This window comes from Delphinapterus leucas, chromosome 1 (assembly GCF_059928025.1).
Source record: "Delphinapterus leucas isolate spDelLeu-1000000601 "Yukka" chromosome 1, BTC_Dleu_Yukka2, whole genome shotgun sequence".
Classification (NCBI taxonomy): Eukaryota; Metazoa; Chordata; class Mammalia; order Artiodactyla; family Monodontidae; genus Delphinapterus; species Delphinapterus leucas.
This window is the reverse complement of record NC_143129.1, coordinates 15740021-15753067: the sequence shown is the minus strand read 5'-3', so window position 1 is coordinate 15753067 and position 13047 is coordinate 15740021. Positions and strand designations below refer to the sequence as shown.

Below are 13047 nucleotides of genomic sequence, written 5' to 3'. Positions count from 1 at the left end.
CCAGTATGTAACCAGACTGTTTTTCTACACAGCTTGAGTGGAAGGAATCATGCAGCTCCAATCCATTCTGGGGCTGTGTTAGTTAAGCCTACAATAAGTTAGTTATTGTAGGAAATCCAGTCATCCAGCAGCAATAATTCCTTCCATTATGCATTTTGGGTGCCTTCTAGGGTTTCATGTCTGTGGAGGGAACACAATCTGGTCCAGGTCACTTCTATATAGGTGAGCTGACTACAAGAAAGAGGAAACTTGAGTGATATTCTGCAAGGAGAGAATCTGGCAAAGTTCCCGGTTCCTAGGAAGTCCATATGTGCTAAAGCAGATTCACTCCTTATGTTAGGAAATCGTAGGGGAAAGTTATTCACTCCCCAGTGTAACCTTTCTGGGAGGATTCACATTTAATTAGGATCTCTGAATTAAAGATCTTTCACGTTTCTGTTGTTTCATGGGTACAAGGTTGAAGAGATTCAGGTTGTACAACAGGTTATCAGGGCCACTGATGCCGAAGAACTATGTCTTAAGCGTGAGGTGCCTCAGTAAGTGGGAGGGTGCTGTGCCATCTTCCTAGGCAGGCAATTGCGGCCTACACCAATGAAGTCTTAGCAAAGTGTTAGGCCTGTGGTACAGGAGTGTACTGGTTTGCTAGGGCTGCCATAAAAAAGTACCACAAAAAAAAAAAAAAAAGTACCACAGACTGGGTGACATAAACAACAGAAATTTATTATTTCACTGTTCTGGAGGACAGAAGTCTAAGATCAAGATGTTAGTAGGGTTGGTTTCTTCTGAGGCCTCTCTCCTTGGTTTGTGGATGATCTTTCTTCTCTCTTCTGTCTTTACTTGGTCTTCTCTGTGCATGTCTGTGTCCTAAAATCTTTTTATCAAGAGTCCAGTCACGTTGGATTAGGGCCCACCCATATAACCTCATTTAACCTTATTTTCAGGTGCTGGGGATTAGAAGTTTAGCATATGACTTTAGTGGGGGACACAATTCAGTCCATAACAAGAGTGGTCACTGAACACGTCAAGCTACTGATGCCACATTTGCTTAATGAGGACACTGTGGATAATTTGCCTGAATCAGGCTCAATAAAGACATCTCTTCATCTTGAACACAATCATCTATTTCAGTTTATTACTTATATACAAGCACTATATGAGAGACAAGAAAGCTTCAATAGCACTAAGTCATGGTTAGTAAGGGTGTCTGCTCCTTTTTTTTTTTTTTTTGGCGGTACGCGGGCCTCTCACTGTTGTGGCCTCTCCCATTGCAGAGCACAGGCTCCGGACGCGCAGGCTCAGCGGCCATGGCTCACGGGCCCAGCCGCTCCGCGGCATGTGGGATCTTCCCGGACCGGGGCACGAACCCGTGTCCCCTGCATCGGCAGGCGGACTCTCAACCACTGTGCTGCCAGGGAAGCCTGGGTGTCTGCTCTTTACAAAACCAATAACCCTATTTTGAGTCAGAATGATCCATTCTTCTAAAATAACTGGCACTCCTTCCCCTGTAGTCAGGGATTCTATCTTCTCTAATGCCAAAGGATACAATTCTCCAAAAAATGATCTCCCATAATCGTAAGGTGATTTTCTGTGGCTGCTTATTCTGTGATAGAGTTACCAACTCTCATTAAAGGAAAGAAAATCACATACTTAATCTCTGTTGGGGCCAACCCCCTGTATGCACACAATTCATATACAGCTGAAGACAGTGGCAGGTACATTCTATGCAAAGAACAGGAGCTACAAGAGTACAAACATAGAGAGGAGATGGCTGACAAAGAACAACAGTATTTGGTATGAAAGCAGTTTAGGGAAGGTATGTCTGGTGGCAGAAGCAGAAAGAAGGGGAAGTAAGTTACAAAGGACTTGGAACATGAAGCTGAAGAATTTCAAGTTTATTCTGAAAGTTTTTCCTCTGCTGCTGTTTTCTTTTTAAAGGAAAAATTGTTTTACTTCTTTCATAAGTGATCCATTATTCAGAGTATCTGCCTCTTGGGAGTTATGGAACAACAGAAGTCACAGGTACTCACTGTCATCATAATATTCTTAAAGCTTTAAGTTTATGAAAATATTTTATGTAGGTGCTCTCAATATGGGATGGATTACAATGCATATAAAATTATTCAGCAATGTAACATGTACATTAGAGGGATCTGAGTTAAATGATTACATTTTCATGAACAAGAAGAAGACACTGAAAACAGATATGTTACTTAAAATATGTCATATAATTCTTAGTTTTAAAGGTCAAGTGAAGACATAATTAACTGAGGGAAATTCTTAAATGCTTTATTAAATTTCTTTTAAATGAAAATGGTCTCAACACACCGCCTGATAAACAATAAACTCAAATTCAGACACTGAATCAAACTATGGAGGTTAATATCTATGCCTTTAAAATATTTATGGCACTACTTTATTCCTCATAAGTGAAATGCTGCTAGTTGAGTCTTTACTTCTGGATTTAACTAGAAGTTTTGTAGAGAAAGCATTCCACAACAGGCCTGAAATATCCTGGTGCTGCTTTTTTATATCCTCATCCATGGGTTCATCCTCACTTCATTTATTTCAACAGAAAGCTGACATTTGTCTAATATTATTTCTAGGTTATCCCTCCCAGGCTTTTGACCTTTATCCTCCAACCAGAAATGTCCTTTTCATAGGTCGTCCTGCATAATACAGAAAATCTCTGTTTAGTAAAACACTCCATTCCTCATAGTTTCTTCATATGGGCAGTGAAACTTGAAAGTTTCCTATTCTGTCAACTTATCAACTTACTTCATCATCTGTCTTCTTTAATTTAATGAAAAAGTATTATACAATAAAAGAGTTGTATATAATATTAAAGAAAATTTTTTTCTGATGCTTGTTAAAATAGTAAGGAAGATTTTATTCACAACTATTGCAATGGGTGTCAGTACTATTAGAATAGAGGAGAGAGATGGGGCTCAATTCCAAATACAAGGATAAGTGGGGATTTATAACCAGTGAACAGGATAAAGAGGATAATGAAAATGGAAAACTATTAAGAGAAGATGTCAAGTGTAGGGGAATTCTTGCTAAACCAACTTAACAGGATTCTTGCTGAAGGCCAGCCAGAGTGATCAAGGGTGGGAGATGAAAAATCTGATCAGGTATCAAGGGTGATCAGATGTCAAAGGTGAAGATGATTCTCACTAAACTGACATAGGATTTTTGCTAAAACTGGGGTAGGCAGGCTGAAGAGAAGGCCCAAAGACAAGGCCTAGTTGAAAAGAGGGCTCAGAGGAGGCTGACTAAAGTTTGGTTAAGGAGAGAGTCTTTGTCAGTAACCTATAGTCAGTCTTCTTTTTTATAGGAAATATAAGTTATCTCACATTAAGCTTTTTTTTTCTCCCTAGTCCATAGGCAAATCAAAGGGATTTGTCAGTTAAATAATAAATGCTTTCTCTGGAAACTACTCTTCAACTGTTGCAAAATAAAGTTAGGAATAATAAATGTATGATATCTTATCCAGGATTCTGGTGAAAACTTCCCAACTCAATCTCTGCATATCATCTTGTAGTGTTTGTTTCCCACTTTAAAAAATACATTATTCTTTGCCAAAATGTGTGTAAAAGTTTTTATGACTCAAAATACTATGCTTACTCCCTCCATGTTCTTGAATTTTAATTTTTCTCCCATTTAAACGTTCTTTTTTTAACTCTTTCCAGATTCTCTGACACGTAAATATATATCTGAACTACTCAGATGTGTCTGAAATTCACTGCTGAACCATTTTTATCTTCGACTAATACTGTACACACAGTGTTAGATCTTTGTGAGGAGAGGCTTTTGGCGCTAGGCACTGTAAAGAATTATGTTGACATCCCATCTTTATCTATCTCACTATTTTAAGTTCTTTCCTCATTCCCCTTTCTAAACCTGTGAATAGTACTTTAAGCATAATATATTGCCTTTTTCCCAGCAGTTTATTTTTGGAAATGCCTACTTTTGTATAATTTTAAGAAAAACAATCTTGACTTACATGACCAACAATACATTCTTTCTTCAAAGATCAGAAAAATTATTCTAAACTTCCTTCATATTTTTACTTATTTCCCCAAAGTTCAACAAATCGTCTGCCATTTTCTGGCTCTTTGTGATATACCACTGTGCTTAGTGCATCTTGACCTCTGACATTCTTGTCAACCTGCGTAGCGGTACTTTTGTAAAAATTTCCTAAATCAATGTTGAATAATGTCAGAGGCTGCAGTCTGGATGGCCTCCCTCTCATCCTGTAAATGCCACCGTTAACACGCTTTGTATCACTGTGCTGGTCATTTCGTCTTCTCATACATCACTAAAATCAGCAGGGAAATTTTTTTCCCAAAAGCCCTAAAAGTCTTTATTCATAAACAAGACCATCAGATGAAGATGCATTTTTACTCATTTAAGAGCTTGAGTTAAGCTTCAGTTCTTCTCTAATAAATGTGTTTCTTTATTCCTTGTTGCCTGACATTCACCTGCATAATTCCCCCTTCAGCTATTATGACATGACCCTCCTTCACAAACATCATGAAAAGGTTGTCTTCTCTTTCATTTCCATTACTATAGTGACTATGTACTGGATCGATCATCCCAATGAAAACAACAAAAAATATTAAATAAAATTTTAAATTCTTCATATCATATGTGAGATCTAGAAGACCTAAACGGTTATAGCCAAAAACTATATGAAGACAGGAACACATTAAGCAAAGTGCTAATGTCAGCTTTCCACCTTAAGGAAATTCAGTATGTAGGAATCTACCTGCTTGCTAAGTAAGCTCTACAGAGTATCTGCTTAGTTGCTCTTGGTCAGGGCTGTCTATTTTGTTGTAATCCTGACACTGTCTGAGGATAATCACAAGGCTTTCCACTGTCCCTGCTGCTGAAACCTCATATCTGCAGCTTTCTTGTCCCAACACCAGGTTTTTCCATTCCATTAATTGCCTTGGTATTTATGAAGAATTCCCAGCTGGCTTCTCCATACCATCTAACAGAGGTACAGGAATCTGTGAAGTTGGGCCCAGTCACCTTTCTCAACAACCGCTACTCTACTAATCCCATGTCATTTGAACCTGGTACCATGCCAAACATGATAATTTTCTGAGAAGCTTGCAGGAAGAAAGAAGGAACAGAGGGAGGGAGGGAGGGAGGGAGGGAGGAAGGAAAGAAGGAAGGAAAAGGGTTAAAAATTGCTCATAATTTTTATATTTCCCCAAATCTATCTGGATCCTTCCAGCCACCCTGTACCTCAGGTTTAGATTTCAAGATGGGAATGAGAGAACTGTGTCTCAAAATTTCTTTCTGGTTCTCTCTCTTCTGATGTTGCCCAACTTGTTCTTATCTTCATGCTCTTTCTTAAACATCCCTCAGCCCAACCCTGAGTTTCTTTCTGTCATGAGCTTCTGTGAAACGTTCCTTGCTCTCTGATTGGATGTAGCCAACCCTACAAGTCATCATTCCACTCATTTATCAAAAATATATTAAGCATCTACCATCAGCCAGGACTATTTTAGACCCTAAGGACTGAAGGACTGTGTGATAAATGAGATAGACAAAATCCATGCTCTGATATAGCTTACTTGCTAGAGGGTGAAGACAGATAATATGCAATTTTAATATAATATAAATTAAAAAATATCACAGATTACTAAGTGCTCTGCACATATTTAAACCAGGGTAAAAACATATAGAGTAAAAGAGTGTTAAATACATATACAGTAATTATACTGAGGAATCAGGGAAGATTTCTTATAATGGTGACATTAACCTGAGATTTTAATCATAAGGAGCTAACCAGGTAAAGATAATGAAGAGGAACAATCCAGGCAGTAAACAAGACCAAGATGGCTGAAGTGCAATCAGTAAAGAGGAAAGTTTATTGAAATTTTGCAGCAGTCAGAACATATAAGACTGCTAAGGAAAAGTGCCTGACCTCATTCTAAGTGCAATGGGAAATCACTGGTGGGACTGACATCTTAAAATACCCATCTGGCTAGTGCCTAGAGGAGTGATTCTTTAACATTTTAGTCTCAGTATTCTTTTAAATTGCTGAAAGCTTTAAGGACCTCAAAGAGCTTTTGTTTATGTAGTGTGTATCCATTGATATTTATGGTATTAGAAATTAAAGCTAAGAAATATGATAATGTTTTAAATTAATTCACTTAAAAACAAACTCATTACATGTCAACAAAAATAACAGATTTTTGTTGAAAGTAACTATTTTTCAAAACATAAAAAGAATGAGAATATTGGCATTGCTTTATATTCTTGCAAATCACTTCAATGTCTGTCTGAATAAAAGAGAGCTATATCCTTTTATCTGGTTCTGCATTAAATCTATTGCAATATGCTCTTGGGTTGAAGTATCTGAAAAAATTTGGCCTCCCACAGATATATAGTTGGAAAAAGGAGGAGAATTGTTAATAATCTTTTAGATAACTCTGGATATTCTTCTATGATACTACACCAAAACTTTACAAGTGATAGTTTCTTAAAACTTAGTTGCAATGTGTAATTTGAAACTATTGCTGAGTTTCTTACACCTTGTTATTGTAAAATCTCTTGTTGAATCTCACATTTAGGAGGAAGTACTTTACCCCTACGTGATTTGGTAAAACAAACATTATTCATTAGAAAAATATTAGTTGCATGAGTTATGCATCTCTTCCTCATGTTAACAAATTTCATTAAACAATTTTTTTAAAATCACATTTCGTATTATCACCAGTGACCTCACCAGACAAGTGTTTAAGTTTTGGAAACATGTCAATCTCACAGTAGCGAATCCAGTTTTCCAAACTTCTGATTTTTCTCTCAGTAGCTCAAATTTTATCATTGGCGATAAACACTGTCAGTTTTTCTCCTTGACGTGACAATGTTGCTTCACTCATTTTAGACAATGTCCGAATATCTTCCTATGTCTGAATAACTTCAGTTTTTCTGTCTGTAAATCTTTCAAGTAAAAAATGGTGTTCCATGAATAAGAAGCTGCTAATTCACCCCACAACACAAACAACTGAACAGTGTTTTGCCTTACACAAACATCATACCTTTGTATGCAGCGGAAGTGCTTCGTGTGTACTTCCCATTTGGTCACACAAAATACTGAAAAGACATATGCTTATTAGTTGGAGGTCAATAAATTTAATATTTTTTTCAGTTTATCAAGGACATTAATAAATTAAACTTACTTCTTTTCAACTGTGAGTGTGTGGGGGTGACAAATATAATGACTAGTAGTGGTTTTGTGTCACTGCTTCATTTGTACTAAGGCACCAACTGTTTACCCAGCGTAACTTTTGCATCATCTATGCAAATGTTCACACAGTCAAAAAGGCAACTAACATATTAGTATTACTATAAAAATACTTTTGACCGAAGGATTCTCTGAGTCTAACAGTCCCGGGGATCCCCTGAAGTCTGTGGACCTGACTTTAAGAACCACTGGTCTAGAGAACAACTGGGGAGGAGGGTGAAAACATAAGCAGCTGGGAAGTTTTTTGTAGTTTTGGAAGAAAAAACACATGGAGTTTACATTCAACATGCAAGTAATGAAACTATAAAGAAGTAAACAAATTCAGGATATGTTTTGGTGACAGAATCAACAGAACTTACTGTTGGATGTGTTATGAGAATGAAGGAAAGAGAAGAATCAATGATAACTCCAAGATTTTGCCCTCAGCAAACAGAGAATCTCCATTATTAAGATGAAGAAGATGGGCAGGGGTAGATTTGGAGAGAGAAGATGAAAAGCTTAACTATGGGAGTTCCACGGACCCCCTTTCCATATCCTTGAAAACTCAGCTTTTCTTCTCTAGATCTATAAAGTCTAGTGTCTAATTTAAAACCAGAAACAGAACAAAATTTTTGTTCTAGGCATTTTCTCCTACCTCCTTCATCTTTCCTGTTTACTTCGTTTGTCATGGGGAAATAACCAGATAAATATAACACTTCCTAACTTCATGATCCCCCACCAAAAAACCTTAATGAAGAAGGGTAACATTAGAGAGCAGTCCTCATATCACCCTCACTTCTGGTATCAATTGCAGGTTTGGGGTTTCCCAAGACCACCCTCACTTCCAAGACCAATTGCAAATTCAGTAGGTCCCAAGACCATGTTTACTTTTGACACCAATTACAAGTTTGGGGGTCCTTAAGACCCCTTACCCCCTCTGATAACCCATTAGACTCACAGAACTCACTGAAAGCTGTTATATATATACTCATAGTTACAGTTTACTACAGTGCAGACATACAGATTAAAATCAACCAAGGGAAGAAACACATGGGACAGAGTCCAGGAAAGTCCAAGCATGGAGTTTCCAGTTGTCCTCTCCCAGTGGAGTCACAGACAGTGCTAACTTTTCCAGCAGTGACGTGTGATGATACACATTGCCAACCAGGGAAGTTCACCCAAGCCATGGTGTTCAGAGTCTTTACTAGGGTTTGGTCATACAGAATTGTCAACTGCTCACATAGCTGACCTCACTTCCTAGGCAACTCTGGAGTTTGAGCTGACAACAGATAACGCAAAGTTCCCACCATAAATCACATCTTTTTACTACGTGGCAAGACTCAAGATCCCCCAGTAAACACTTTTATCAGATAAGACATCCCCAGAGCTTTGACATAATCTTCCCCAATCCAAGGGCAAAGGCCAGACCTCTCACTGAACAAGGGTAAATTCTTTACTGTACTGACCAAGGATTTTGCTCTAGGTAGTTTCTTCTATCTCTTTCATCTTTCTGTTTGGCTTAGCCTTAATGCTTAAATGGCCAAATAACTAAAATACTCCTCACCTCTCTAACCTAACACCCCACACCAAAAAAAAAAAAAAACTTAATGAGAAAGGAAAACACAGTGGGTGGTTATTTCAAAAAATTTTTTTAGATCTATGTAAAGATTTTGCTATAGTACTTGACTAACACATTTTGAGAATTTTCTATGTGCTAGGTACTGCAATTTTAAGTTTCATGATCTTATTAGTATTCACGTCCTAATTTTATAGGTGTGGAAACTGAGGCTCAAAGACGGTAAACAATTTGACAAGTCAAACAGAGAGAGTATGTGGCACAGTCAAGGCACAAATCCAAGTGTGACTCTGGACAGTCTTCCCCTGACTGCTAAGCTGTACACCTCAATAAAAGGGAGGTATGTATCTGTCTTACAAGTATTACATTATAATCATTTTCAGTCCCTTCTCCTATATACCTGAATTTATTGGGAATGAAATTCATTCATCTAGGTAAAATTTACTTTTTAAAGATTTTTATTTTATCTAATTCTGGGCACTGGACTTTCTTAGCAGTGCCTTCCATATTTTATGGCAAAGTCTTCTACAATTTGCATGGCTATGAGAGCTTCCTTCTCACAAAAATACAGAGTTATACACCATTACTCCTCCTTTAAGTACAAAACCTAAGGTACTCTTAATTTTTATCCTCCTTGCTTAGTATACTCTACCCACTGCACACTATACTCAATACTATATATCCTCCGTAATATACCTTTGGCTATTTCCTACATCACCAACAGCTTCTCTTTCTATGTGTAAAGCATCTTTTAGGTGATTTTCCCCGTTTCCCCTTGTCGCAGTTTATATCACCGTATTTCCTTATCCAAATATATCTTTCACTGAAAGACTTTCACTGAAAGCATAAAAATAATCACAGGAGTCTTTGAAGCAATTCTATTACCTTTCCCCCCCTCCACAGTTATTTTCAATGATAATCAACTTTCAGAGACAAAACACCATGAAATACTTTTAATAGTCATGTTCTCCTCCTTTTTATTTATATAATCTCCAAAACAAATCCATCCTTTCAGTAGATCTTAAGTACTAACAGATCTCCTTATTTCCAGTGATTTCAAACACAATACGTTGTCACTGGCTCTACACTAAAGGAAATAAAAAGTTGAAAGAACTGTCTGGCAGCATGAGTACTCACAATAAATCTCCCCTCAAAAGGGCTCCAAAATTATGTGTAGGCACCTTCCCTACCTCCTGTTCAACTGCATTCTCTTCCTTGCCCTTTCCCTGTTTTAGTTTTTCCTTTATCGTTTCCATTCTGTTATGCCCACCCACATTCTTTTAACCCTCTCTGTTATCTCTCCACTTAGAGGTTTCCAAATGTATCTGAGAAGACACGTTCCTGGTGTTTTTGTCTGCAGCTGTAGGTATGGTTAGAGTTCAGAATGTGAGTCTCCCCATTTTGGCGGATTTGCTTCTGTTGCTGTCTGTCACTTTACATTTATTTCTTCAACCTGGTTCTTCATCACTTATAAAAGCAGCCATTATTATTCTTTACTGTAAATCCACTTCTTTGAACTAATGTAACATCTAGTTTAACTGTGTTCTTCTTCCTTTTTTCTTTAAGGAAATTCTACTTACATACCTAGATAAAAATTTTAATTTTTAACTCAGTAAGTTATTATCCCATTTACAAAGGTTTAAAGAAGAAAAAGAGGTTAACTTCTCAAGGCCACTAAGCCAGAAAATGACAGACAGTTCTTGCAAATAAAGTCCCTTATTTAGGGAACCTCATTATTTGTAAGTTGCAATATAATAAATGTCATATTAACTTAATATTATATCAATATTAGTATAAAACTTATTATAATATTAATTATAACAAAGCCAATATATTATATTAATATATAGTACATTATATTAATATAGTATATACTAACACACTATATTAATATATCATAATAAATGTTATATGTAGTTTTAAAATATACACTTATTTAAAAATCAAATCACCAAAATATGATTTTTATAAGGATTTAACTGAGGAAAGTGCTATTTTTTGCAAGATGATTTATTTCAACTCAATTATCATGATCTTTCCTTTATATAAAGATTCTAAAAATTATTTTTGCCTTGGAATTTCTTGATGAGACAAACATAGGTTTTCTCTGGTGACAAATAAAATGATGCTATGTTGGTTCTTCATCACAATTATATCATCATAAAAGTGTTGGCACAATTAAGGTTTTTAGTAGAAGTAAACTTACAATGGATATTCATGTGATTTTGATAAATTACTGAAACATTTCCTATGAGTAGTAGACTTAATTCACAGGTAAATTCATTCAAAACATGTAATTTTAACTTTCAGCACTTCAACTTACATTGCAGGTAAAGTGGAATATTTAAGCAAATCTTTCTTAACATTATAAATAGAATCACTTACATCAACAAGCAGTTTCTATGTTAATTCCAGCACTACCAACTTCCCTTTCATTTAAATGTAATAATATTTAAGAGGTATTTCACTGTAGAACTTTTAACAGGATGATAATAATTTCTTGTGAAAACAAATTTAAAATTAAATATCAAAATTCCATTCTGAATTTTGAAGGATTCTAACTTCCCTATAAGATGTATTTGAATAAGTAATTGGGGCTTCCTTTTTGTGTCATGCAGGATAGGTAAGGTTAAGTTGTGGTAATAAGTTAACTCCCAAATCTCAGTGATTGAAACCTAAAATGATACATTTTTTAGCTTCCATTACATGTTTATCGAGGGGCACAATATGGGACTCAGCTCATCACAGTCACTCTAGGTCCCATACCAATAGAGCCACCCTCATCACAACTGGTCCCAGTATCTGGAAATACTGCCTGACCACTGCTCACCTGTCCTCCCCAACCACCATGTGAATTCAATATTTTTTTCACGATTTTCTGTTTTATTTTCTTTGTTCTTTCTCATTCCCAATCTCTCTCCCTATCTCTAAATTCATAGTCCATCATCTCCAATTAGAATTTGTTGGTTTATTTGTGATCTCTCCTTTTAGAAGTTTCCAATTGCTATTGAGAACAGAAGTACACCATAACTATGTCTAAATCTGGGAGGATACAGAGAGTCCTGAAGTTGTTGAACCATCAATTAAACACTCAGTCCTAGCTCACTGGCCCATAGCTCACTGGCCATAACTAGTCATTTGACTGCATCCAACAACAGTGACTTAGTAAATATAATACTACTATAGGCCTGGAATGCAGAGAGTCAGAAATATTTAGTGAATGTAATTAATATTAGACAGTCCACTCTCTGATCAGCTACTTTCACTTCCAAGTCCACAGACATCTTCCCCACTCCCAAAAGGAAATAACTCCAAAGTCCCATAAAGTCAAGACCCAAACTTCAAAGTCCATGATCTCTAAGTGATGAGCAGTAGGCACTACCGCAGGTCTAGATAGGACCCTTTCTTGATGCATAGATCTATCAGAAAATTGTGTGCTCGACCTCCAAAAAATCTGCAGTGGTTGAACAAAAACAGGACAATCAAAATAAGCACTCCCATTCACAAATGGGAAGAAAGGAAAGTACACAGATGTCATTGGTCCGCAGCAATTCTGAAATCCCATGGGCATTTCAGCTACAAGAAGACCCCATACTGGCTGTGGTAAATGTATCTCAATTAGGCCCTGGTTCCATGCTCAGGAAGTGTTGGTCTTTGACCTCTTTGATCCTTAGCTCTGCCTCCAAAGATATCTTCTCTCTTCTGTTATCCTGTTATCCTGTAACCTTAACTCATCAAGAGGTTTTAACAATGGTCAAACCTCTGACTGCATTCTTGCTGCATGGCTGAATTTTAATCAACCCTTATTCAAGAAATTTCCCAAAATTATCTCCTACTGGTCAGGATTGAGAAGAAATTGCTTTTTCCACTTGTACAATTTCTCACATTTTTGGAGTCTCTCTAGGCTCTTTCATTTCTGCTTCTAAGCTGGCCAATAATTTCTGGATCCATCTCTTCATCTATTCATCTTTTCATTTTCCAAACTCAGCCAACAGTAACCAACACACATTACTAACATTCTATTTCCCAAACACTTTCCTTAAAGTTACAAGGTCAGAAGATAAATTATCTACATTGCAAATGATGACATTTGACAGTTTTATCATGTGTTTCTCCACTACCTAACAAGGATGACTCTCCTTCTAGTCTCTAATAATAGTTTACTCCTAAGAAAACTTCTTAAAGCAATGTAAAATGCATTGTTTGGTCATTATTGCATTTGACTTCTGGT

General features: G+C 36.7%; 1 pseudogene; it reads left to right on the top strand.

Moving 5' to 3' along the window:
* Positions 1–13047, top strand: part of LOC111177388 (uncharacterized) — a 64545-nt pseudogene that overhangs the window by 33685 nt on the left and 17813 nt on the right.